Below are 27,073 nucleotides of genomic sequence, written 5' to 3'. Positions count from 1 at the left end.
GTGATGTTCTGTTGTACAATTAATCAGTTTTCTCTGGATGAGTGCTGATTGTTATGTAGCCAAAATTTTCATTTCTTAATAAAGGAATGCTTCTGGTCTTTGAATTAAAATTAAGGTGTTTTGCCCCGTCTCTTAGGTTTTTTACCCCAAGATTTTTTCTAGAACTTGTATGATTTGTTCTAGTACACATGGTTCTGTAGGTCCTTTTTTCCCCCATCTAAATGGATGTCCAGTTGTCCAGAAACCATTAAAAAAATCTTTTCTTTCTGGTTTGAGATGCCACTTTCATCATCTTTGAAATTTATTAATGCATTTGAATTTATTTTTAAATTTTTAATTTTGTTTTATGGGGTAGTAGATTTACTTAAAAATTTTTTTGAAGATATACTGTTGTACTGTCAGTCATTTCATTGTTTTATTTTTATGTTTTTATCATTAAAAAATATATATAGTGAGGCTAGTTACTTCTCCCATTCTTACTGCTTTCCTTTTTCAGAGTTTTTCTTACCAGTGTTACTTGTTTATTTTTCCATATGACCTTTATAATTTTGTCTAACTCCAGAAAGAAAATGTTGGCGTTCTCTTGGGCATTTGCCATACATTTATAAATTAGCTTATAGATAATTGACATCTTTGTGATGTTGACTTTTTATCCAAGAACATGATTTGTCTTCTCATTTGTTGAAGTCTAGTTATATTTATTTTTCAGGAGCATTGTTTTTCTATTTGTTTCATTTCTGGTTAAGCTTATTTCCAGGAATTTTATCTATTTGGTTGCTATTGTAAATGTTATCTTCTTTTCCATTATACTCTATAACTTGTTATTGTTTGTATTTTTAAAAACTATTAATTTTTATGTTAATTTTATATCTTATGATTTTAAGTTACCTGATTGTACTTACTTTTGCATGGGTTCTCTTGAGTTATTGAGATATAAATACCATGTAACTTATTTACAGAGATCGTTTGCTTCTGCTTTTCTAAATAGTGTGCTTTTCATTGCCTTCCGTCAAGGCACATCAAATAGTACTGAAGATAATAGGCATCTTTGTTTCTTACTTCAGTGTGACTGCTGGTAATGTTTCTCTATTAAATAAGATCTTGATTATTCTAGACTGATTTATAGATGGAGCAAGCAAAATAGATATTTATTGGGGCACCTGGGTGGCTCAGTCAGTTAAATGTCCAACTTTGGCTCAGGTCATGATCTTACTGCATGAGTTCAGGTTCTGAGTCAGTCTCTGCTGACAGCTCAGAGCCTGGAGTCTGCTTCAGATTCTGTGTTTCCCCTTCTCTCTTTGCCCCCTTTCAAAAATAAACAAACATTTTAAAAAATAGGTACTTACAGCAGAATATTGTAAATATGTATGTAATTCATAAAAATATATGTAAAACCGCCAGTGTTTCTACCATAGATGAGTCTTGAATATTTTCAAATGCCTTTTGGAATTTGTGGAGATTTTCCCTTCAGATCTGTTCATTATTGATAAATTATAATATTGAACCATCCCCAGCATTTGTGGAATGAATCCCATTTGGTAATGAGATACTTTTATTTTAAAAAAATATTTTTAGTCTTACTACATTCTCTGTAAAAGGTCTTACAGAGATTTGACCTCTTGTTGGCCCAAGGTGGCCACTTGATAGCTTCTAAATTTATATCTATTTAAGCAGAAACCTGTGGCTGAGAGTAGTGATTCACTCTCATTTCTAACTTCCCAGGAAATGGAATATGATTGGCCTAATTCAAGTAAGATATCTAGCCTGATTCAGTTGACTGTGTTTGGGGTAAGGTGAGATGATTTACCAACTTGGTGGATAGCAGCCCACTCCTGGGAAGACAGTGGTAGTTGAGAGCGTGGACATTGGTGGGGGTGAGACTGACTCCTCAAAAGGTGTCTAACTATAATTTTGCATCTTGCAGTACCTTGTTTATATAGTTAAATAGTTAGCAAAATTCCAGGTTTCTTTTTAAAATTGTAGTCTATTACTGGATCACCACTGGCTTTCTTATCAACTCTACAGTACTTGTTTTCAGTGGTTCCTTGGAGTTAAGAAAGATCCTAAAGGGCCCTCCCTCTGAGTCATCTTACACCACTGCTGCCTACCCCCACTGCAAGGGGGAAAGCTCTTAATCTTAGCAGATGTGTAAAGGCGTATATATCCAGTTCTGACATTTATTCCAGTGTGGGGTTTTCCCCCCCACACCAAGCAATTCTCTAACATCAGCAGTGTGTCCTACAATTCAACTCAATTCTGACACTATCTGGAGATAGCAATAGATCTCACAGATTAAGGGCTCAGTTCTACAAGACTTCTTCCCCCCCCCCCCCCCCTTCAGATGCCAATCCCAAGTCCAGGTAGTCCCCTGTGCATCTGACTGACTGACTGGAGTATCCAACCACCCCCTCCTTAGGTTCAATTAATTTGTAGTGCATAAGGCAGCATGGGGCAAGGGGCATGGAGTGTCCATACCCTCTTGGAATTTGCCACTCTTCCAGCCACCTCCATGTATCCATCAGCCTGTAAACTCTCTGAACCCAGTCCTTTCAGGGCTTTTTATGGAGGCTTCATTACATAGGCGTAGTTGATTAATTAACTATTGGTGATTGACCTACAATCTGTAGCCCATCTCCTCTCCCCAGAGATTAGATTTGGGACTGAAAGTTCCTACTCTCTGATCACATGATTGGTTCTGGCAGCCAGCCACCATCCTTAGATGCTTTCCAAAAGTCACCGTATAACATAAATCTATATGTGCTTGAAAGGGGTTTGCTAGGAATATCAAGTCACACTTCTCTCTTTGGAAATTCCAAGAGTCTTAGGAATTCTGTGCCAGGAATGGTGACAAAGACCGAAAGTGTATTTCTTGTTACCACAGTATTACATGGGTTTTCAAAAGTTAGAATTTGTATGTTTATATATAGTGAATTTTCTGTTTGAAAGATGTCTTTCTAAAATAGATTTGTGGAGGGGCACCTGGGTGGCTCAGTTGGTTAAGTGTCCGACTTCGGCTCAGGTCGTGATCTCACGATTTGTGGGTTCGAGCCCTGCATTGGGCTCTGTGCTGACAGCCAGCTCAGAGCCTTGAGCCTGCTTCAGATTCTATATCTCCCTTTCCCTCTGACCCTCCCCTGCTCACATTGCCTCTTCTTCTCTCAGAAATAAATAAAACATTAAAAAAAAACCCTTTTTTAAAAAATAGATTTATTGAGGTGTATTGAATGAACAGCACATACTTAACACGTACAATTTGTTGAATTTTATATACACCTGCAAAACTGTTATTCCCATAGTCAAGATAATGAACATATTTGCCACCTCTAAAAGTTTTCTCATGCTCCTTTATAAGCCCCCTCTCCTCTTTTAGGCAAACACTGATCTGCTGTCACTGGATTAGTGGTTTGCATTTTTTATATAAATGGGGTCATTGAGCATATATTCTTTTTTGGTCTGGTTTCTTTCACTCAGCATAATTGTTTGAGATTCATACATATTATAGCATGTATCTGTAATTCATTCCTTTTTATTGCCGAGAATAGTCTATTTTATGGATATACCACACCACAGTTTATCCACTCACCAAGTGATTGATTTTTGGCTATTACAAATAAAGCTGCTGTGAACATTTGTGTACATCTGTTTTCATTTGTTTTGGGTAAATACCTGGGGATTAAAGGGCTGGATTATATAGTGGGTATATTAAAACTGTTTAACTTTTTGAAAAGCTGTTAAACTTTTCAGGTGGTTATACTATAAAGCTATCTTTTGTGAGATGCATAGTTTAGAACCTTGCGGTACAGTTTGATTTGTGGATATGGCATTACTTGGGAGTTTTGTTAAAATTGCTGAATTTGATGTCTCATCCTATACCTATTGAATCAAAAATGTGCATTTTAAAAAGATCACTAGGTGGTTCATATGCACTTTAGAATTTGAGAAGCTTGGGTTTAGAGCAGTAGTTCTCAACCTTTTTTTTCTTGTAACGTTTTGATACGTTTCTAAGAAATTCTCAAATGGTTTCGGGAGATGCAGGATGGTTTTTTAAAGTCTAACATAATATTGATAAATGCAGAGTATTCTGTCCCCCTGCCCCCCCACTATGATTGCTCCTTCATAGTGGCAGTAGAGTGTTTTTGTCTATTGCGCATTTCAGATAGGGTGGTTTCTGGAGGAATTGCCTTCCAAGCATTTTTCCAAGTATAGAGCTCTATAGCCTGGCACAGGTTTTTTTTTTTTTTGTTAAGGAGAGATTCTTTCTTTCTGTGTAATTTCTTGTGTAATGCTAGCTTTTTTTCTTTTAATGTTCTTATTTTTCCTTTGCATAACCAGTGACCCAATCTAATTCTTGTTAGTTTTCACATATAAGTATCTTGGAATTTTCCTTAAGAGCTCTCTCTCTACTCTTAGTATTCAAGAAATGCAAAATAATACTGGAAATGACTTTGTTAATCAATAGATGAATTTGCTGAATATCAAATGATACTTTTTAAAGCCATGTGTCAATGATTTATTTTTCCTTAGTTTTGAATTTTCTCTACTACTCATTTCTTTTGTTGCTTATGGATATTTAAGAGCAAGCCAGCCATTATTACCTTATTAAATTAGTGTTGATGTTGAAGGTCATGGTCTTAGCATCAGGAAATTCTCAATTTAAAACAATGTTTTGAAAACTGAACAAATAACAGAAATTAAGCATTTTTTTTACTTTATCAGGTGGAACCAGTTGCTGTTATATAACTTCTAATTGACTTGTTTTCCAAAAGTGGATTTGTAAGTCAGATTCTAGGATTATAACGTGTATGAGAAAATATGTCTATACAATAAGACTGCTTTCACTTTTACATTTCTGTTTAAGGTATCAGTTACTCCAGCCATTTAAATCCTCTCACCCCCTTTTCTTCATATCCCCACAGGCAGTTAGGATAGAGAAGCAGTGGGTGATTCAGTTCTTATTCATTTAAAATTTAACACAGCTGTTTTTCAGAAGAGAGAAAGCTTTACCCTGTTATTAAATTCTAAAAGGAATTTATTGCAAATGGGCACTTATCTGTTTAGTTGATAAATGTCTTTAAATCCAGTTTTATAGAAAAAAACAAACTCTAGAAATGTGACTGTTTATTGATTTTTAAGCTAAAGTTGATATATTTCATTTGGAGGCAAAATTAATGAAATATGTATAACTTTACTTACAAAAGCAGTATTTAGAATATTAGAGGAATGGATAGATAACATGTTGAGAGCAGATATCCCTGTCTTCCTAATTTTAGGGGAGAAGCATTCAGTATTTCACTGGCATACAATGTTGTGGGTTTTGTTTTTAGTAGATCTCCTTTATCAGATTGAAAAAATTCCCTTATATATTTTTAGTTTCTGCAGATTTTTAGAAAGGATGTTGGATTTTGTAAATGCTTTTTCTGTGTATAGAAATAAATGATCATGGCTTTAAAAAGTTAACATGGTGAATTACATTGATTTTTAAATCAATGTTGCATTCCTGGGATAAACCTCATTTGGTTATGTATTCTCCTTTTAACATGTTGGATTCTCTTTGCTAAATTTTTGTTTAGGTTGACTGCATCTAAGTTCACAAGGGATATTCATCTTTAGTTGTCTTCAATGTCTTTTTCTGGTTTTGGTATTAGAGTAATGCTGGCTATATAGAATGAGTTGGGAAGTATTCCTTCCACTTCTGTGTGATAGAAAAATTTGTGTAGAGTTGCTCTTTCCTCCTCAAATATTTTGTAGAATTTACCAGTGAGGCCATCTGTCCCTGGAGTTTTCTTTGTATGAAAGATTTTTAACTACGGCTCAGTTTCTGTAATAGAGGCCTATTCAAATTATCTGTTTCTTCCTGAGTGAGCTTTGGCAAAAGTTTGTTTCTTTCAAAGAAATTGTCCTTTTCACTTATTGACAAGTTTATTGGTATGGAGTTCGTAATACACTCTAGGGTGATGTTTCCTCTCATGTTCATGATATTGGTAATTTGTGTCTTCCCACTTTTCCTTCATCGGTCTGGCTAGAGACTTATCAATTTTATTGATTTTGTTCAAGAATCAGCTTTTGGTCTCATTGGTTCTTCTCTGTTGATTTTGTTTTGTTTTATTGATTTCCACTTTGATCTTGATCATTTCCTTTCTTCTGCTTACGTGGGTCCAGTATGTTCTTTTTCTAGTTTCGTAGGTTGGAAACTAATTGATTTAAGACCTTTTTATTCTAAGTATTGAGTGCAATAAATTTATTTTAGCAACTTTTTGTTTAAATTTTCATTCACTTTAAGATACTTTGTAATTTCCCTTTTGATTTCTTTGACCCTGGGGTCATTTAGAAATGTATTATTTAGTTTCCAAATATTTAATGGTTTCACAGAGATTTTTCTGTTATGAATTTCTAACTTCATTGCATGGTAGTCTGAGGACATATGGTTTGAATTCTTGTAAACTTTCTTGAAATTTGTAATATGCTTTTCAGAATATGTTCTGTCTTGGTAAATGGTCCCTGTGAACATTATAGAAGGTATATGCTGCCTTTGGGTGGAGCATTCTGTAAAAGATCAAGTTAGGGGTGCCTGGGTGGCTCACTTGGTTATTAAACATCCAGTTTTGGCTCAGGTCATGATCTCACAGTTTTTGAGCCCCGCATCAGTCTCTGTGCTGACGGCTTAGAGTGTGGAGCCTGGTTCAGATTGTCTGTCTCCCTCTCTCTTTGCCTCTCCCCCGCTTGCACTCTGTGTCTCTCAAAAATGAAATTAAACATTTAAAAAAATGTTCTCAAAAAGTTAGATCAAGTTAGCTGGTAAAGTCTACTGTGTCTTTGCTGATTTTTTATCTATTTGCTTTATGTGTTATTGAGAATATGGTATTAAAACTTCTGTAATTGTGAATTTGCTCATTTACCCTTGAAGTCACACTTGTTTTTGTTAAATGTATCTTAAAAGTTTTGTTATTAGGTGCATAAATGAGTAGGGTTGTTATGTCGTTTTGACTGACTGATCTCGTTAGCATAATGAAATAAATTTTTTGTGGTTCCTGGGTGGCTCAGTCGGTTAAGTGTCTGACTTTGAGTCAGGTCATGATCTCACAGTTAATGAGTTCCAGCCCCACATTGGGCTATGTGCTGACAACTCAGAGCCTGGAGCCTGCTTTGGATTCTGTTCCTCTCTCTCTCCCCACTTGTGTGCACACTGTCTCAAAAATAAAAATAAACATTAAAAAAGGTTTTTTTTTTTAGTAATTTCTGCACCCATTCTGGGATTTGAGCTGACAACCCTGAGATCAATATCCACATGCTCTTCCAAATGAGTGAGCCAGTTTCCCCAACAAAATAAAATTCTTAATCCCTGGTGATTTGTTCTGAAATCTTTGTTGGATGCTAATATGGTCATACTAAGTCTCTCCGACTAGGTGTTAGCATGGCTTATCTTTTGTTTGTTTGTTTTTGTTTTTTACTTATATTTAAAAAATTTTTTTAATGTTTATTTTTGAGACAGAAACAGCACGAGTGGGGGAGGGGCAGAGAGAGAGGGAGAGACTCCAGGCTCTGAGCTGCCAGCACAGAGTCTGACGTGTGGCTCGAACCCACAAACTGTGAGATCATGACTTGAGCCGAAGTAAGACACTTAACCAAGTGAGCCACCCAGGCACCTCCTGTTTTTTACTTCTAACTTATTTAAATCTTTGTATTCAAAGTGCATTTCTTATAGGCAGCTTATAATAGGGTTTTGTTTTTATGTAGTCTGTCTCTCTTTTTTTAAAGAAATCGAACATGCACACACACGAGTTGGGGAGGGGCAGAGGGAGAGAGAATCCCAAGTAGGCTCCATGGCCAGTGTACTTAGCGCAGAGCATCCTGACTTGGGACTTGATCTTACAACCGTGAGATCATGACCTGAGCTGAAATCAGCAGTCACTCAACTGACTGAACCACTCAGACCCTTAAAAGTGTAAAATCCACATTAAAAAATCATGTTAGATGTAAATAATGTTAACACTGCTATTCAGACAGAGATTGTTGGGGCCCCTGGGTCACTCGGTTAAGCCTCCAACTCTTGATTTCATCTCAGGTCATAATCTCACAGTTCATGAGATTGAGGCTCGCGTCAGGCTCTAAACTGACAGCATGGAGCCTGGTTGTGATTCTCCCTCTCTGCCCTTCTCCAACATGCTCATGCTCTCTCATTTTTCCATCTGAAAATAAACATTTACAAAAAAGATTTTATACTTTAAAAAAAAATGTTCCATATCTAGAGGCATGTATCTTAAGTTTACTTCTATTTAGGCAGAGAGAGCTCGGGCGCGCATGCGTGAGTAGGGGAGGGGCAGAGAGAGAGTGAGTGAATCCCAAGCAGGCTCCAAGCTGTCAGTGCACAGCCCCCGTGGGGCTCGAGCTCACGAGCCAGGAGATCATTACCTGAGCTAAAATCCAAGAATCCAATACTGACCATCTGAGCTGCCCAGGTGCCCCAGGATTTTACATTTTTAGAGCAGTTTTAGGTTCACAGCAAAATTGTGGGGCAGCTATGGAGATTTCTTATACATCTACTGACCTCACACATGCATAGCTTCCCCCATCATCAGTATTTCCCACCAGAATGATACATTTGTTACAGTTAGTGAACCTTCATTGAGAAATCATAATCACACAAAGTCCATAGTTTACACTAACATTCCGTGGGTTTGAACAAATGTATGACATGTTTCTGTCGTAATGGTATACACAGAGTATATTACCGTTTCAGTGTCCTTGCCCCCTACCCTCCACAGCCACTGATCTTTTTACTGTTTCCATTGTTTTATATTTCCAGAATATCATTTAGTTGGAATCATATAGTAGGTAACCTTTCAGTTTGAGTTTTTTCACTTAGTAGTATACACTTAGGGTTTCTGCATGTCTTTTCATGGCTTGATAAGTCCTTTCTTTTTAGCATTGATTAATACATTCTGTTGTCTGGATGTGCCACATTATCCATTCGCCAATGGAAGGGCGTCTTGAGTCCTTTAAGTTTTGATAATTATGAATAAATACTGTGGGCAGATTTTTATGGGGTCACTAGTTTGCAGCTCTTTTGTTTAAGTATCAAGGGCACACCAACTGTGTTATATGGTGAGAGCCTTTTTTGTGAGAAACTGCCAAACTGTCTTCTAACATAGCTGTGCCTTTTTGCCTTACACCAGTAAGGAATGAGAGTCCCTGTTGCTCTCACCCTTGCCAGCATTTGATGTTGCCACTTGTTCTGGATTTGAGCCATTCTAATAGATGTGTAGTGGTATGTTGTTTTAACTTAGTTTTCCCTGATGATATGCAGCGTGGAGACTCTTTTCATATGCTTATTTGCTATGTGTTTATCTTCTTTGGTGAAGTATCTGTTAAAGTCCTTGGCCCATTTTTCAATCAGGTGGCTTGTTTTCTTATTGTTAAGTTTTAAAGTTGCATATTTTGGATAACAATTCTTGATCAGATTTTTTTTTCCCTCAGTCTGTGGCTTATTTTTTCATTTTTTTGGACATTGAACAGTTTTTTTTCCCACAGAAGTTTTTAATTTTGATGAGGTCTAATCTATCAGTTTCATGGATGGTGCCTTTGGTGTTGTATCTAAAAAGTCATTGACATACCCAGGGTCATCTAGATTTTCTTCTACATTGCCTATGGGAGTTTTATAGTTTGCCATTTTACATTTAGGTATGTGATCCATTTTGTATTAATTTTGTGAAGGATATAAGATCTATGTCTGGTATCATTATTTTGCATGTGGGTGTCCAGTTTTTCAAGCAGCGTTTGTTGAAGTCTTCTTAAATTTTCTTCTTGAACCTGGAATATCTATTTAGTTCTTTGATTTTGTTCTTCAGCACTTTGTAGTTTTCCCTCATAGATATTGTCCATACTTGTTAGATTTATACCTAAGTATTTAATTTTGGGAGATGCTAGGCTAAATGATACTCAGGTTTTAACTTCAAATTCTATTTGTTCATTGGTGGTATATAGGAAAGGTTTTTGTTTTTGTTTTTGTTTTTTTGTATGTTAACTTTGACTCCTACAGCCTTGCTATAATTACTTATTAGTTTGAGGAAATGACAAAATACTTAATTTTCTACATGGATGTTCATAACATCTGCAAACAAAGGCAGTTTTGTAACTTCTTTCTCAGTCTGTATACCTTTTATTTCCTTTTCCTGTCTTACTTCACTAGCTGGAACTTCCAGTATGATATTGAAACAAAGTGATGGAAGCAAGCATTCTTGCTATGTAAGTTATCTTAATAAAAGCTTTAAGTTTCTCACCATTAACTATGATGTTAGATAGATATTTTGTAAATAGTTTTTGTTGAGTTGAGGAAGTTCCCCTGTATTTCTAGTTCACTGGGATTTAATATGATTTTTCATATGGTTAGGTTTCACTCTGTCATCTTACTCTTTTCTGTTTTGTTTTGTTTTTTTCCATTAGGTTCTATGCCCAAGGTGGAGTTGAACTCCTAAGCCCTAGATCAAGAGTTGTGTGTTCTACCAAATGAACTAGCTAGGAGCCCCTAAAAAATATGAAATCCTTCACAAATTTGTGTGTCATCCTTGCGCAGAGGCCATGCTAATCTCCGTATTGTTGCAATTTTATTATCTGTGCTGTTGAAGCAAACAGTGTTTTCTGTTTCTTAAGTTGTTTGTTTTCTTTTTCTCTTATTCCATTTTATCTCTGCTTTTGACTTACTGCCTATAACTTTTTTGGTGATTACTTTAGGGACATGGTTGTCAGGTGGGTCTGACTTATTTCCCAGAGGACTTTGGGTAACGTCTAGGAATATTTTTGATTTTCACAATGTGGGGAAGTTGCAGTTTGTGCTACCAACACCTCATAAGTAGAAGTCACGGATGCTGGTAAACATCCTCCAGTACACAACGCAGCTTCCCACAACAGACACTGACCTTGCCTAAAATGTCAGTAGTTCCAAGATACAGATCTTCCCTGATTTACAATGAGTTTATGTCTCAATAAATTCACTGTAAGTTGAAAATATCTTAAGTTGAAACGTAGTTAATGCACCCAACCTACTGAACATCATGACTTAGCCTAACCTACTTTAAATGTACTGAGGACACTTATTCTACAATTGGGCAAAATCATCTAGCACACAGTCTTTTATGATAAAGTTTTGAATATTTCATGCACTTTATAGAATAGTGAAAGTGAACAACACAGTGGTTGTATGGGTACAGAATGGTTATAAATGTATGGATCATTTGCCCTCATGATTGTGTGGTGGACTGGGAGCTGCAGCTCAGTACCACTGCTTAGCATCATAAGAGTGTTTTGTACCAAATATTGCTAGGCCAGGAAAAGATTAAGATTAAAATTTTGAAGTATGGTTTGTACTGAGTGCATATCATTTTCACTCATTGTAAAGTGAAAAAACGGCAAATTGAACCATCATAAAAGTCAAGGACCATCTGTATATCTTTAGTTTATCACAATCTACCTTCATGTGATAATACCACTTATGTATAGTTTAAGAACCTTATAATAGTGTATTTCCATTTCTCCCTGCCAGGACCTTATGCTAGCATTTTCATACATTTCACACTTGTAGTAAATCCTATGATACATATTTATTATTTTTTATTTAAACAGCCAATTATTTTTCATATACTTGTAAATGATAAGAGAAAGATGTGTGTATTTATCCTTGTAGTTATTATTACTCCCGTTTTTCATCTAGACTTCCATCAAGTATCATTTTCCTTCTTCCAAAAGGACTTCTAACATTTCTTGTAGTACGGGTCTACTGGTGACGAATACTTCAGCTTTTGCATGTCTAAAAGTGTTTCTTACCCATTTTTGTATGTGGTAAAGCAAGTAAATTTATTCTTAATGTTTTTATAAATACAGATTACAGTATTGTTTAACTGTATGTACATTGTTGTACAACAGATCTCTGACATCACCTTTGTTTTTGAAAATATTTTTGCTGGATATGTAATTATAGCTTGGCAGTTTTTTCTTCCAGTATTTAAAAAATGATGCTCCAGTCTTCTCACTTGCACTGTTGCTGATGAGAAATTTAATGTCATCCTTACTTCATTCTTCTGTGTGTAGCATGTCTTTTTTCCAGGCTAGGTGATGGGAACAGGTGGTGGTCTTGGCCATGAGTGACAGGCAGTTTTCCCTTTAATCCTTTGGGATAGTTCTTTCTTTGGTGTCAGGTAGTTCACACACCTGTGCTGTTGAGTATTATGTTGAATACTTCAGAGAACTCTGCAGATCTCCTGGGTTCACTCTCTGCAGTTCTTTCCTTTTTTGTACTCTATTCTTGGGTTCATCTTCTTAGACTCTTGTTTCCGTCTCCTCATCTCATGAAGTCTTCTAGGCTCTGTCTTAGTTCACTTTCATGCTCCATGGCGTGGAAACTTTTCCAAGATAGTAAGCTGAGGTAATTGTAGGACCCCACTTGTTTTGTTTTACTTCTCTCAAGTAGCGTTGTCCTTCATTGTCTAATGTCCATTGTCCGGAAAACAATTGTTTCAACTCTCGTCAGATTTTTTTAATCACTTCAGGTAGAAGGTGAATTCATTCCCTGTCACTTTATCTTTTTTTCTTTGTGATTCTTCTATTATTACACAATTTAACATAATTCACATATTAAAGTGTGCAATTCAGTGGTTTTTAGTACATTCAGTGCTATACAATGTCATAAATTCAGTGCTATACAATGTCATCACTATCTTGTTGCAGAACATTTCCATCACCCTAAGAACAAGTCCCATACCCATAGTCATTTTCCATCCTACTACCTTTACCACTCCGTGACAACCACTAATCACTTTCTTTCTCTGTGGATTTGCCTATATCTGGACATTTCCTGCAAATGGAATCATATTATATGGCCTTTTGTATCTGATGACTTTCACATTATATAATGTTTGAAAGTCATCATGCATGTTGTATCATACATCAGTACTTCATTGTTTTTAATGGCTGGATAATATTCCATTGTATGTATTTCATGTTTGTTGGAGTGGAAGGCAGCTATTGAATCCTTTTAACTATTTTATCTCCCATGTAGTCCATAGATAGCTTTTCCAGGTGATTTTAATATGCTGCCAGGATTTAGAAATTACTAGAAGAGAATCAGGTTTAATTAGAATGGGATAAGGACTTATCTAGACTCTTTTTTCCTTTTGTCTTCCTCCATCTCTTCTTTCTTTGTCTCTGACAGCGATCCCAGATGAGTAGTTTTAAAGATTGACACTGGTTGCTTTTTGTAATACATACAACTTGAGTAAACTTTAGAAAATGTAGAGGAGAAAATAGAGACCGCCTATAATTTCACTATTTAATGCTTCTGCATCATTCTTTTTCTTTTTTCTTTTTTTTTTTTAACTTGGGCACATTTCTTACCAGCTTTTTAAAAAATTCTACATTTACTCATATTGTTGTCTTATTCTTTTTACCTTACTATATTTTAGATTATCTTCAGTATGTGGTTTTGTTTCCTGCTTTTTCTACTTAATGCATAGTTTCATATGTCATTATTTTTTAAAGAAGTCTTGAATGGCAATGTATTTAAAGCTTAGAAACATCTCCCAAACTGTACTCCAAATCCTACCAGTTTACACTTTAACACATTCACTAGGACTCATTCTTAAAAGTTTCTGTTTTACTCATCACAAGTTCACTAGCACTGTAAATATTGCCTTGCCAGCATGTTTTGTTTACATTAAATTTTTGTTTCATTATAGGTTGTTATTCTCCCCTCTTCATTTTTAAAAGCCCAGTATGGGGCTTGAACTCACAACCCTGAGATCAAGAGTGGCATGCTGTACTGACTGAGTCAGCCAAGTGCCTCTTTTCTTCATTGTATAAATCATCTTATTGATTCGAATGATACAGAGAAGATTAGCATGGCCCCTGTGCAAGGATGACATGCAAATTCATGAAGCATCCCATTTTTAAAAAATATAAAAATAAAAATTACCTTTATTGAAGTGTAATTTACATACAGCATAAAGCATTTATTTTGCGTGTGGTTCTTTGTGTTAATAAACAAATATACCTGTGTAAGCACCCTTCCAAAAAATAAATAGAATATTTTCATATCCTACAAAAGTCCCCTTTGAGCTCTTTTGTAGTCCTGTTCTCCACTCCATTTCAGTCAACTACTGAACTGTTTTGATCACTATAGATTAGTTTTCTCTGTTCACAAGCATCATACACGGAACCATAACAGTATATGCTGTTACATATACTGCTGCTTACATCTGGTTATTTCTCAGTATACTTTCGAGATACATCATTGTTGTGCTGATGTGTGTGGTGTCATTCATTTGACCCTCTTTCCCTCTTTTAACTGAATAGTATTCCAGTGAATGAATGTATTCATTTTGTCTATTTTCCTGTTAAATACATTTGTATTATTTCCAATTTGGGGCTATCGTGAGTAAAATAGCAGTTAACATCCATGTGCAAGTTGTTTGTGAACATGCATTTCACTTCTTGGGTACAAACTTAGCAGTAAGATGGCTGGGTCATATGACAAGGTTATATTTATACTGATTAGAAACTGCCCAATAGTTTTCCAAAGGGGTGATATCATTTGACACTCCCACCAACAGTCGTATTGTCAGTTTCTTAATTTTAGTCATTTTGTGAGTGTGTAATAAAATCTTTCTATGGATTTGTTTTGCATTTTTCTGAAATAAAGATATTCAGCATCCTTTCAAGCACTTACTGGTTATTACTGTGTTTGGTGAAGTTTCTGTTTAAATTATTGACTCATTATGCTAAAAAAAAAAGAATGGGTTGGTTTATTATTGAGCCATAACAGTTCTTTATATATTCTGGATAGTAGAGCTCTCACGTATGTATTGTGAATATTTTTTTTCAATCTGGCATCTCTTTTCATTTTCCTGATTTTGAATAGCATAACTTTTGAATTTTCAGGAAGTCCAATTTGTCAATTGAAATCTTTGCCAAACCTAGGATTGGTAAATTTTTTTTCCTGAATTTTCTTATGGATGTAAGTTTAGGTTTTATATTTAGGGTTTGTGATCTATTTTGAGTTAATTTTTGTGTAAAGTAGGAGTTAAGAGTATAGGCTCATTTTTTCCTCCAAACTCCTGTTTAGGCCATTTGTTGAAAAGACTATCCTTCTCCTCATTTAATTCCCCCACTAATTGACACCTTTGTCTCAGATTCATTATCTGTGTGTATGTGGGTCTATTTCTAGACTTTTCTGTTGCTTTATATGTTCATATGTTAGTGATGTTGATTAATTTACCTTTATACTTTATAACTTAATGATTTAGTAGTCAGATTGTGTATGTTTTTCATATTCTTTTTCATGGTTGTTTTGACTATTTTTCTTTGGCCTTTCTTTATGAATTTTATAATCCCCTTGTCCACTCCTGTTAAAAAGAAAAAAACCTGTTGGGGTTTTGATAGGGATTCATTAGAAATTTAGATAATATAGGGGAAAATCTACCCAAGTAAATTTTTTTTGGAACAGTATTGAACCTTCCAATCCAGGAACATGTTTTGTTTCCATTTATGTTGCTGTGTAAGTTTTACACATAATTTGTTAAGTTTGTCTCTAAGTATATAGCAGATTTGATACTGTTGTAAGTGGTATTGCTTTTTATTTACATTTTTCAGTTGCTGATATATGGAAATATAATTGAGTGTTTAATATAGACCTACAACTTTGTTAAATTAATTTTTTAGCCCTAGGAGCTCTGTTGAGATACCTTAGGATTGTCTCCCTACATGAACCATATCATGTGCAAATAATTTTACTTCATTCCCAGTCTGCATGTCTGTATTTGTTTTTCCTCTGTCATTGTACTGACTAGAATCATAGGTGAAATGTGAGCAGAAGTGGTGAGAACAGACTTCCTTGGCTTGAACTTGATCTCAGTAGTAAAACAGTCAGTCTTTGAACATTAAGTATGATTATTAAGTATAGGTTTTCCATGAGTACCTGCCTTTTATTGGTTCGGGACATTCCCTTCTTTCAGGGAATTTTATGTTATGACTGGGTGTTTAAAAAAGGGTTTTAGGGGAGCCTAAGTGGCTCAGTCGGTTAAACGTTCGACTTCGGCTCAGGTCACGATCTCACGGTTCTTGGGTTTGAGTCCTGAGTTGGTCTCTGTGGTCTCAGCTAGCTCAGAGCCTGGCGCCTGCTTCAGATACTGTGTCTCCCTCTTTCTCTGACCCTCTCCTGCTCACGTTGTGTCTGTCTCTCTCAGAAATAAATAAAACATTTAAAAAAATTAAAAAGGGTTTTAACTGTCAAAATTTCTAGTATTTTCCCTTTTTCTTAAATTTCCACTATTTTGAGTATTACAGCTCTTTGATATGTTTTAATAAAAACAGGAAACTTTTATCCCTTAGAATGTGCCATCAACTCCTCTGAATACCCTTTTAACTTACATAATCATCACAACAATCCTTTGAAGTGTATGTTATCCAAGTTTTACAGATGAATTTCAAATCATTATTTTCCAAAGGAACCTAAATATCTTTGTTTCCCATTCTCTTCATTGTGGATATACGAATATTCATTTCTAATAAGGGAGGTTTATTTGTTGTTTCTCCTTGTGTAGTATTTTGGTGTCTCCCCACATGCTTCTTGATTTTAATTATCTTTAGAGCATGTTGAACGTTAACATGGTTTTAAAACTTCAGAACCATACAGAGTTGTTTACTCAGAATTTTCTTTCCTTATCCCTTTTACTCCATTCATAATACCCTAGTCTTAACTGATAAATGATCACATTTATCAGTTGCTTGTGAACTTGAGGAGCATTGGGTATAATATAGCTATAAGATCTACCTTACTAAAGTTAGTTCGGTGCTTAGGTCCATGTGTACCTTTCATCCATTTGACTTCTGCTGAGAGTGGTGGGGTAAAGTTAGTTAATATTATTACTGTGTCTTTATTTACTGGTCCTTACATATCGTGTAGATTTTGCTTGATAAAGTGATTTCTGTGTCATTTGGTGCATAGATATTCTTAAATCTGTATAGATACCCAAAATCTATAGATACATACATTCTTGATTCTTGAATGATATGTAGATATTAAAAACCCTTATTGTGAATTGTGGGTTTTGGGTCATGCTTAATGTTCTTTGACTTGAACTCTACTTGTCTAATAATGAGGATTCTGCTCATCTTTTTTGCTGTCTTTCATTCCTGATAAACTTTCATTCATTCCTTTAATTTTACTTTTTCTGAACTACATTTTTTTTTTTTTTTGGTGTGTTGTACACAGCATATAGTTGAGTCTTGGATTATTAAACAGTTGGAAAATTTTTTTTGTTTTCATAGACAAGTACATTCATATTTATTGTTATGACTGAGCACATTTGGTCTCAACTCTTTTATAATATTTAGTTATTTTTGTATTGTGTTATATTGTCTTTTTTTTCTCTGCTCTCATGTAAAAAGATTATATTTTATATTTGAGAAGGATTTTTTCCTCCTGTTTTTATTTTTTTCATTTTTTTAAATGAATTTTATTTAAATATTTTAGATGAATTTTATTTGAATATTTATTTTTAAGAGAGACTGTGCAAGTGTGAGTTGGGGAGGGGCAGGGAGAAAGGGGAACAGAGGATGCAAAGTGGGCTCTGAGTGACAACAGTGAGCCTGATGTAGGGTGCAAACTCATGAATCCTGAGACCATGACCTGAGCCGAAGTTGGACCCTCAACTGATGAGCCACTCAGGTGCCCCTGTCCTTCTGTTTTTAGTTGCATTATTTCCACTTTAGTGTGCAGACATTTATACATTAGTCTTTCAGCCTTTGACCATCTTTGAGAGGTGTCTGTGAGTTTACCAGTTGTCTCTTGGTTGGTTGAAGCCAAGATGAAGATGGCTTCCAGTATGTAGCTAGTAGTCATTTGTGGCTGTTGAGCACTTGAAATATGGCTAGTCTGATGTTCTATACATGTAAAATACACACTAGATTTTGGTATGGGAGAAAAAAATGTAAAATATCTGCACACATTTTTGTGTTGATGGCATGTTGAAATGATAATGTTATAGATGTATATATTGGCTTAAAATTATTAAAATTAATTTTATCTACTTTTTTACTTTTTTAAGTGTGGCTACTAGAAAATTTAAATATATGACTGACATCTGAGGCTTGCATTGTATTTTTGTTTAACAGTGATATTCTAGTAGATTTGTCAAAAGAGCCCAATAGAATTCTTAAATTCCTTCTGTTGCCTTGATACTTGAAAGACAACTTAGCTGGGTATAAAATCCTTCGTTCATACCTTTCATTTATTGAGCTTTGTAAAATGGTGCCTCATTGATGATTTGCCTTATATGTTTTTTGAAGTCTGATTTAATCTCTTTTTTTAATGCCATTTGAGTTATTGTACTAAATTAATTTATATTAGATACTATTATTACTCTTAATTTATTTAGAGGCCTTGAGGATTTTTTCATTAGTTTTGAAATAGTTTTATTCAAATATATGTCAGAATTGGTTGTTCTGCATTATTTTTGTCAGGTACTTAATAAGCTTTTTTTAATGTTATGGTGAAGATCTCATAACATAAAGTTTGCCATCTTAACCATATTTAAGTGTACAATACAGTAGGGTTAACTACATGCACAGTGTTATGCAACAGATACCTAACACTTTTTCTTCTTGGAAATTGCAACTATACCCATTGAACAACAGCTTCTTTTTTCTTCTTCTTCCTCCAGTCCCTAGCAACTACTATGCTACTTTCTATTTTTAAAATTTTGACTACTTTAGAGGCACCTGGCTGGCTTAATCAGTAGAGCATGCAAGTCTTGATCTTGGGGTTGTGAGTGTGAGCCCCGTGTTAGGTGTAGAGATTTTTTTTTTTAAATGAGTCTTTTTAGAGGTGCCTGTGGGGACTCAGCTAAATGGCTGCCCAACTCAGGTCACAATCTCATGGTGTCTCCCTCTCTCTCTACCCTTCCCCCTGTTGGCGTACTCTCTCTTCTCTTCTCTCTCTTCCCTCTCCCCTCCCCTCCCCTCCCCTCCCCTCTCCTCCGCACACACAAAATTTTTTTTTAATAAGATCTTTAAAAAAAAGAATTTTCTTTAGATCACATGCAATATTGGTCTTTTTATGACCAGGACTCGCTTTTTTTACTTAGCATAATGTCCTCAGGGTTCATCCATGTTACAGCATCTGTCAAAATTTCCTTCTGTTTAAGGCTAATACTCTGTTATATGTGTATACCGCATTTTGTTTTTCTGTTCATCTGTTAGTAATCATTTGGATTCCTTCCACCACTGGCTGTTGGAAATAACACTGCACTGAATGTGAATATGCAAATGTCTCTTCTAAATTCAGTTTTTAGTTCTTTTGGATCTATACCTGTAAGTGGGATTGCTGGATCCTATGGTAGTTCTTTTATTAAGTATTACAGTCCATGAGCATTTTTTAGTAACAGTTAAGAGTTCCTTTTCCTAGAACTTTCAGGAATACAGTACAGCATTTGTGTTGTACATTACGTCCCCAGAATTTATTAAAATTGTAATGGGAAGTTTGTACCTTTTGACCACCTTCAGTCATTTTCCTACCTCCCCTTATAGTACTTGTCTGATTCTGGTATCAGGAGAATACTGGCCTTGTTAAATGAATTGAGAAGTTTTTCCTCCTCAGTTATTTGGCAAGAGCTTGAGAAGGATTGGTATTAACTCTTTAAATGTTGGTAGAATTCACCAGTGGATCCATCTGTGTTGAGTGTTTCTTTTCAGATACCTTGGGATGTATTTGATTATTGGCTTAATATCCTTCCTAGTTACAGGTTTGTTTAGATTTTTTGTTACGATTTAGTCTTGGTAGGCTGTATGTTTCTAGACATTTATCTGTTTCCTTTAGATGCCCTGTTTGTTAGTGCATAATTATTTGTAGTAGTCTCTTATGATTCTTTTTCTCATTGAATGTCATCTTTTTCTGGTTTTGGGGACTTTTCTCTTTCTTAGTTCAGATAGCTACAGTTTTATTAATTTGGGGGGCCTTTTCCAAACAATTTTTAGTTTCATTAATTTTTTTGGTTCTATTCTCTGTTTTGCCTATTTCTGCTCTAATCTGTATTATTTCCTTACTTCTGCAAACTTTGGGTTTTGTTTATTCTTTTCCTAGTTTTTTGAGGTGTTAAGTTGTTGATTTGAGATTATTTCTTTTCTAATGTAAGTAGGAATTTACTGCTATAAACTTCCCTCTTAAATACTGCCTTTGCTGAATCACTTAAGTTCTGTTATGTTGTGTTTTCATATGTCGCAGTCTTTTCTAAATTCCCTTGTGATTTCTTTTTTGACCCACTGATTATTCAGAAGTGTGTTGTTCAGTTTCACATATTTGTGAATTTTCCAGTTTTCCTTTTGTCGTTAATTTCTAGTTTTAGTCCGTTGTGGTTGGAAAAGATACTTGGTATGATTTCATCTTTCTTAAATTTTATGAAAGTTGTTTTGTGGCCCAACATGTGATCTGTCCTGGAGACAGATCTGTGTTCTGTGTGTGCTTAAGAAAAATGTGTATTCTGCTGTTGGGTGGAGTGTTCTGTATAAGTATATTAGGTTTATTTGCTCTCTAGTGTTGTTAAGTCCTCTCTTTCCTTATTGACACTCTGTCTGGTTGATCTGTCCATTATTTAAAGTGGGGTATTGAAATCTATTGTTTTACTTTTTCTCCCTTCAATTCTATCATTGTTTCATATATATGGGTGCTCTGCTCTTAGGTGCATCTATGTTGATAAATGTTAACATTTTCTGATGAGCTGACTGATTTATCATCGTGTAATGTCTTTTGATCTAGGTATGGCCTCTCCTGTTCTTTTTTGGTTATTATTTGCATAAAATATGTTTTTCCATCCCTTCGTTTATGGTTATGTATGTGCTTGTATCTAAAGTGAGTGCCATGTAACAGTATATAGTTAGATCTTGTATTTTAGTCTGTTAAGTCTCTCTTTTTTAACGTTTGTTTATTTTTGAGAGATTGTGCATGTGTGAGAGAGAGAGAGAGAGAGAGAGACGGGGGGGGGAGGGGGAAAGGGCAGGAAGGGAGACAAGATCCAGAACAGACTCAGTGCTGACAGCAGAGAGCCAGATATGGGGCTCAAACATATAAACTGTGAGATCATGACCTGAGCCGAAGTTAGATGCTTAGCTGCTTAACCAACTGAGCCACCCAGGTGGCCCATTTACTCTATGTTTTTTGATTGGAGAGTTTAATCCATTTATATTTAGAGTAATTACTAATAGTGAGGGACTTACTGTTGCCATTTTATTGTTTTCTGTTTGTCTTATAGTTATTTTGTTTTCCTTTTCCTCTTTTGCTACTCTTTGTGTTTCATTAACACAAAGTGACCTGCTTTGATTCTTTTCTCATTTTCTTCTGTGTATCCTCTATAGGTATTTTTTATGTGTGTAAACCATAAGTATTACATAAAACGTTGTATAGATTTAAGTCTTTTTTAAACTCATAAATTCAGTAGCGTAGAAAAGTTCTAGCTGTTTACATCTCATTCCTGCTTTAAAGATGCCTCAAATTAAATCTTTTTGTGTCATCAACATGGTTTTATATTTAATACCTACTTTTATGCTTTTATCTTTTAAGTTTTATACCAGAATTAAAAGTGACTTATACCACCACCATTACTGTATTGAATGATTCTGTATTTGCCTGTATATAAATATATATACCTTTACCAGAGAGTTTTATGTTTTCGAATATTTTTGTGTTGCTGTCTAGTGTCTTTTTGTTTCAACTTGAAGGGACCCCTTTTAGCAATTCTTACAAGGTAGGTAGATCTAATAGAGATGAATTCCCTCATCTGTTGTTTACTTGGGCGGATTTTTATTTCCTCATTTTTGAAGAACAGCTTTTCCAGAAGTTCTCTCCACCCCGTGCTTTGACTATATCAGCCCACTCCTTTCTGGCTTGTAATACTTCTGATGAGAAATTGCTGATAATTTTATGGGTGTTCCCTTATACATGATGACTCCCTTTTCCCTAACTGCTTTCAAGATTCCCTCTTAGTCTTTGAACTTTTGACGGTTTGATTACAATGTATCTTAGTGTGGACTTCTTTGAGTTCATCTTTGGTGGCATTATTTGAGCTCTTTTAATTTGAGTGTCCATATCCTTCCCCAGATTTCATTTTCAGTCATTATTTTTTCAAACAAGCTCTCTGCTCCTTTCTCTTTTCTCCTTTTGGTTCATTAGTGCATATATTGGTCTGTCATTGGTGTCATAAAAATCTCTTATGCTTTCTCCCCCCCCCCCCACCCTTTTTTTGTTCCTCTGAGTAAATCATTTCAAATGATCTATCTTTGAGTTCACTAATTCTTTCCTTGGCTTGATGAAGAATGCTTTTGAATCCCTCTGGTGGATTTTTCAAGTTAGTGTAATTCTTTAGCTCCATAATTCCTGTTTGGTTCTTTTTTGTATTTCCTATCTTTTTTGTTGCTATTCTCATTTTGCTCATGCATCAGTTTCCCTGGTTTCATTTAGTTGCTTATTTATATATTTTTTTGTAGCACATTGAGCTTTATTAAGATAATTATTTTAAACTTTTTGTCAAATAATCCACACATCTCCATTTCTTTAGGGTCATTTTTGGGAGATAAATTTGGTTCTTTGAGCTGTATTTCTCTGTTTCTTCGCGCATCTTGTTTTTTGCTATAATTTGTGCATTTTATTTTTTTTTAGTTTTTAAATTTTTTATTGTTTTTATTTAATGTTTTTATTTATTTTTGGGAGAGAGAGTGAGCATGAGCAAAGGAAGGGCAGAGAGAGAGGGAGACACAGAGTCTGAAGCAGGCTCCAGGCTCTGAGCTGTCGGCACAGGCCTCGATGCAGGGCTCAAACTTGTGAACCATGAGATCATGACCTAAGCCGAAATTGGACACTTATTCAACTGAGCTACCCAGGTGCCCCTAGTTTTCAAATTTTTAAAATAATTAGGTTATTTTTTGTAATCTCTACACCCAAGGCGGAGCTTGAACTCAGGATCCTGAGAGCAAGAGTCACATGCTCTTCCTACTGGGCCAGCCAGCTGCCCCTGATTTGTGCATTTTAAAAAACAGCCACTTCTCCCAGTGTATAGAAATTGGTTTCATACCAAGGGATGACCTTTTTCAGTTAGCCCAGACAGGGAATCTGGAAGCCCTTTAAACCTTTTCTGCAGCTACTACTTCTCTGGGCATGTGCACATAATTTCCTAGTTAGAGAGTATTGCTGGTCTTCAGGAGCTTGTAATCTTTAGCTCCCCTTGGTGTCTTTCTGCAGTACTATACCTTCTTTGGTGCTGCAACAAGGCTCTGAGCTTGAGCTCTCTTTTGTTCTCCACAGTTACCAGGCATCCAAAGAATGTTGGTTCAGTCAGCCCTCTGATTTAGGGGAGAGGAGACAGAAGTTATAGTCCCTTGGGCAGTTTCCCAAAAAGCTGGAATGTTGGATATGCATTCTACTCTTCCTCCCAAGAGAGAAAGTGTGTGCGGTGTTTTCTCCTGTTTGCACCAAACATTGTCAGATTGTGCCTGGTGGTGCAAGTTCCTGTGTGCCATTTTACTCCCTGTTGGGCTTTTTGCAATGTGCAGATTCATCTTAATTCCATACATTTTGGGGGAGGGTGTTTTAATATTCTATTTCATTGTTTTTCTTTGCCAGGGACTCCACTTATATGATTGTCATTCCTTCTTTGTCTCTTTTAACATCTTACTATCTTTCTTATTCATTTTACTACTTTCTTTACCTCATTTTCATTCTCTTGGTCATCTGACAATCTTTATGCAACACATTTTTATTTGAGTATATTTTGTACCTGGCTACTAGTAATTGCAGTCTTCATCTCTGAGATAATTGTCTTGTTCTTTTTTCCTGAGTTAGTCAACTCTTTCCATTTTTTTTCCCTGAGTCTTTTACTCTCCTTCTCTGATCTTAGTTTTTGAGTTTCTGATTCAAAATTATTTTTCATATCCCTAAGTGCTTCCTGGTGTTATATTTAAGTTTGGTGCATTTTTCTTGAAGTTTTTTTCTGTTTCTCCCTCATGCAGAGTGGAGAGAATTTATCGTTAGAACCATAGTTGCATCTTTTTTTAAATTTTATTTTTAAAAATAACAATAGACTTCTAGGTTTTCTCTTCATTTTTGTGGGTAAATGTGGTTCACAATTTTATTGTTCTGTGGTGCCCTCTTCTGTCCTTGTAGAATGATCTCCTTTTTGAGGAATAGGCAAAGAACAGCTTGTCTTATTCTAGTTGTTTTTCACTAGTGTTTCAAAATCTCCATTATCTTGTTTTCCACAGGACAGATGGACTCAGTTTTTATCCTTCTCTGCAAGGATTCAAAACTTCATCTTTTGATTTAGATCTCCTAGAATGTTGCTTCACCTTGTTTTATACTGATGGCGTATTTTTCATTCTCTTTGTTATTGTGGCTTTATAAGCCTCTTACTCCTTTACTGGTAAGTTTACTAGTATAGGGTGGTGAAGTAAATAAATTTAGTCATTCAGTTTGCTATCTTTAGCTGGGAGTTTTGCATGTGAATTTTTAAAATATCAATGAATAATCTTTGATTTTGTATCAAATTGTATCTCAGTTGTATCTCAATTGATACTTTCTAAGACCCAACAAGTTGGGACTTGAGCTTGGTAAGATGGAATAGAGACACACATACAAAGATTCACATTTCAGAACTGCTGATTTCTACCAGTGTGTCCATAGAACCTTAGTTTACTCATCTTCAAAAGAAGAAACAAAATTCTACCCTGCACTTTGCAGGATTGTGCTTGGTACTTATTATATATTACTAAAAATCATGAGTTACTTAGTTTTATTTTGTTTTCTTTTAATGGTTTATCATATAATTGCACATGTTACTTGGAAAAACAGAAGGTACAGAGAATATAAGTATCTAGGAAAACAAAAAATGTTTAGGTATAATATGGTAAGTTTCAAAAGGATATTTTAGAATGTCAAAGTAATCGTAAGAAGTGACTGTGTATTTGGTGGTGAGCCCCTTTAAGATGTGAAGCTTTTATATCACTATTTAAACTTATAAAAGTAATACAGATTTACTTCAGAAAGTAGAGAACAGACACACAGAAGAATATAAGGCCACCTGAAAAGAATTTTGTGGTATATAAAAGACTGTTCTCCCAGTCTGTTTTCTCTACACACGTATTTATTTATATTTATACATGTTATTTTATAATCTGCTTTTCTTACTAGTAACCTAACATCTTTTCAGGTTAGTAGAATTCTGCGTTAGTTGGTTACTACCTAAGAGTTCCGCTTTACGTGTATAGCACAGTTTTTAGAACTAATTCTCTACTTATTTCCATTTACACTTCATGGGATTTTTTTTTTTGGTGTTATAAATAATGCCATTTACTATTATTTTTAGTATTTACTTATTTTAAGAGAGAGAGCACTTGGGGGAGAGGGCCAGAGGGTGAGAGAGAAAGAGAATCCCAGGCAGGCTCCATGCTTAGTATAGAGCCCAGTGTGGGGCTTGATCTTAAAACCGCTGAGATCATCAACTGAGCCAAAATCCAGAGTCAGACGCTTACTCAAGTGAGCCACTCCAGTGAGCATTTTATGTAGTCATTCTTGCCCATTTGTATGTTGCTTTTGATGAATTTCTTGAGTGGGGTTGGTAGGTCAAAAGAATGCCTTCTTAATGGAAAAGAAATCAAGTCATGCTTGGTTTTTGATAGGCTTCTAAAAACCCAAGTAACCTCACCAATGTAGCATGTGACAGGGAATCGGCATTATTCCTGGCCTAATAAAGATAAATGAAAACTCTTCTACCTGCTTCCAGGATTTTGTATGTTTGTCACTGGCTATAGTTATTATATGAAGCAGAGGCCTCTAGAAGCCATATTTTTGTTTTTTTTTTTTTCTGAGTTTTTAGTTTGAGAGGCTGTCTGATAATATGGGGAAGGAAATGATAGCTGAGAATTTATTTTTAGAGCTAAATTTGCTCTGTAAATTAAAATGGGGGAGTGTGTCATGGTCCGGCTCTTAATTTCTGGCTGCAGCTCTGTCATCTGCCAGCTGTGGTAACAAGAAGAGAGTCATCTATGATCTATTTTTAAATTTCCTCACATGTAAAATTAAAAAAATACTAAATCTTCATCTTTTAAAGATGTACTTCAGTAATTGGATAATACCTAAAAATGCTTTGTACTTAGAGGAGAAAGAATATATCAAAAGAATCTCTTCACATCAAAAATGTGTTACCAGTTAGCTCTGCTCCCTCTTGTCAACCATATTTCTAGCTTACTAGCAATAAAGGTCATTTTTTAAAAAAATTTTAACAGCCCATTCTAGTAAAGATGGAATAATCAAAGAACACTTAGGTCAGACTCCTGAAAATTGACTTCCTCATGTAATTTATACCACAGCTAAGAGCAGATCATTTGTTTCTTGAATCTCATTAATGTATGTGATGTTATCTATCCCTGTCTCAAAATATTAAGGAGCTAATACTAATAAGCGTGTGATCGTGAATGTACTTTGAGAAGTATAAAACACTATATAAATACAGGGTGGCATTACATATTGCATCACTTTATTTGACCTAGAGAAGTGAAATGTCAGCAAGGTAATAGGAATGTCTAGACTTAAATTATGCACAAATTGCTCTATCAAAACCTGGTTTTCCTAATTTCTTGATGCTGTTTGTGCTGTTTCAAAATTTAGTTAACTCAAAAATTCACTACTAATAGACTCTAAATTGATAGTAATGTTTGTATAGGGAAGTATGTTTAGTTCTCCAACTTGGGATCCCACCCTATGAAGAAAATGTATTTCTTCTGGTATGGAAAATGGAGAAACTCTTCAATTCTAAGCCAGCACCCACCTCCCTATCCCTTACCTCAACTGCTTACCTTTTATTGAATGTTTCTGAGCTTTTGTCCATTTTGGATATTGTGTTTTCTCTGCCTGGATTTTTTTTTTCCCCCTCTTTTGCCTTGCTAAATCCCTATTGATCCTGAAAGTCTTAGTTTAGATGTTAGTTTCTTTGGATATAGTTCTCCATCCTTCTTAGACTAATTGAGAAGGAGACCTGCTTGTCAAGCC

General features: G+C 35.2%; 1 protein-coding gene and 2 non-coding genes across 6 annotated transcripts in view; 2 read left to right on the top strand and 1 right to left on the bottom strand.

The window, feature by feature from the left end:
* Positions 1–27,073, top strand: part of EPC2 (enhancer of polycomb homolog 2) — a 121,566-nt gene that overhangs the window by 26,234 nt on the left and 68,259 nt on the right. The gene's annotated exons all lie outside the window — the stretch shown is intronic.
* Positions 10,526–10,627, bottom strand: LOC120240013. The gene has a single exon (XR_005530561.1). It is a non-coding gene; the product is annotated as a U6 spliceosomal RNA (small nuclear RNA).
* LOC120240014 lies at positions 13,833–13,938 on the top strand. Its single transcript, XR_005530562.1, has one exon. It is a non-coding gene; the product is annotated as a U6 spliceosomal RNA (small nuclear RNA).

The sequence above is a fragment of the Hyaena hyaena genome, unplaced genomic scaffold, assembly GCF_003009895.1.
Source record: "Hyaena hyaena isolate Hyena2069 unplaced genomic scaffold, ASM300989v1 scaffold_246, whole genome shotgun sequence".
Classification (NCBI taxonomy): domain Eukaryota; kingdom Metazoa; phylum Chordata; class Mammalia; order Carnivora; family Hyaenidae; genus Hyaena; species Hyaena hyaena.
Note: the sequence above shows the minus strand (reverse complement) of the source record. Positions and strands in the feature narration are given on the sequence as shown.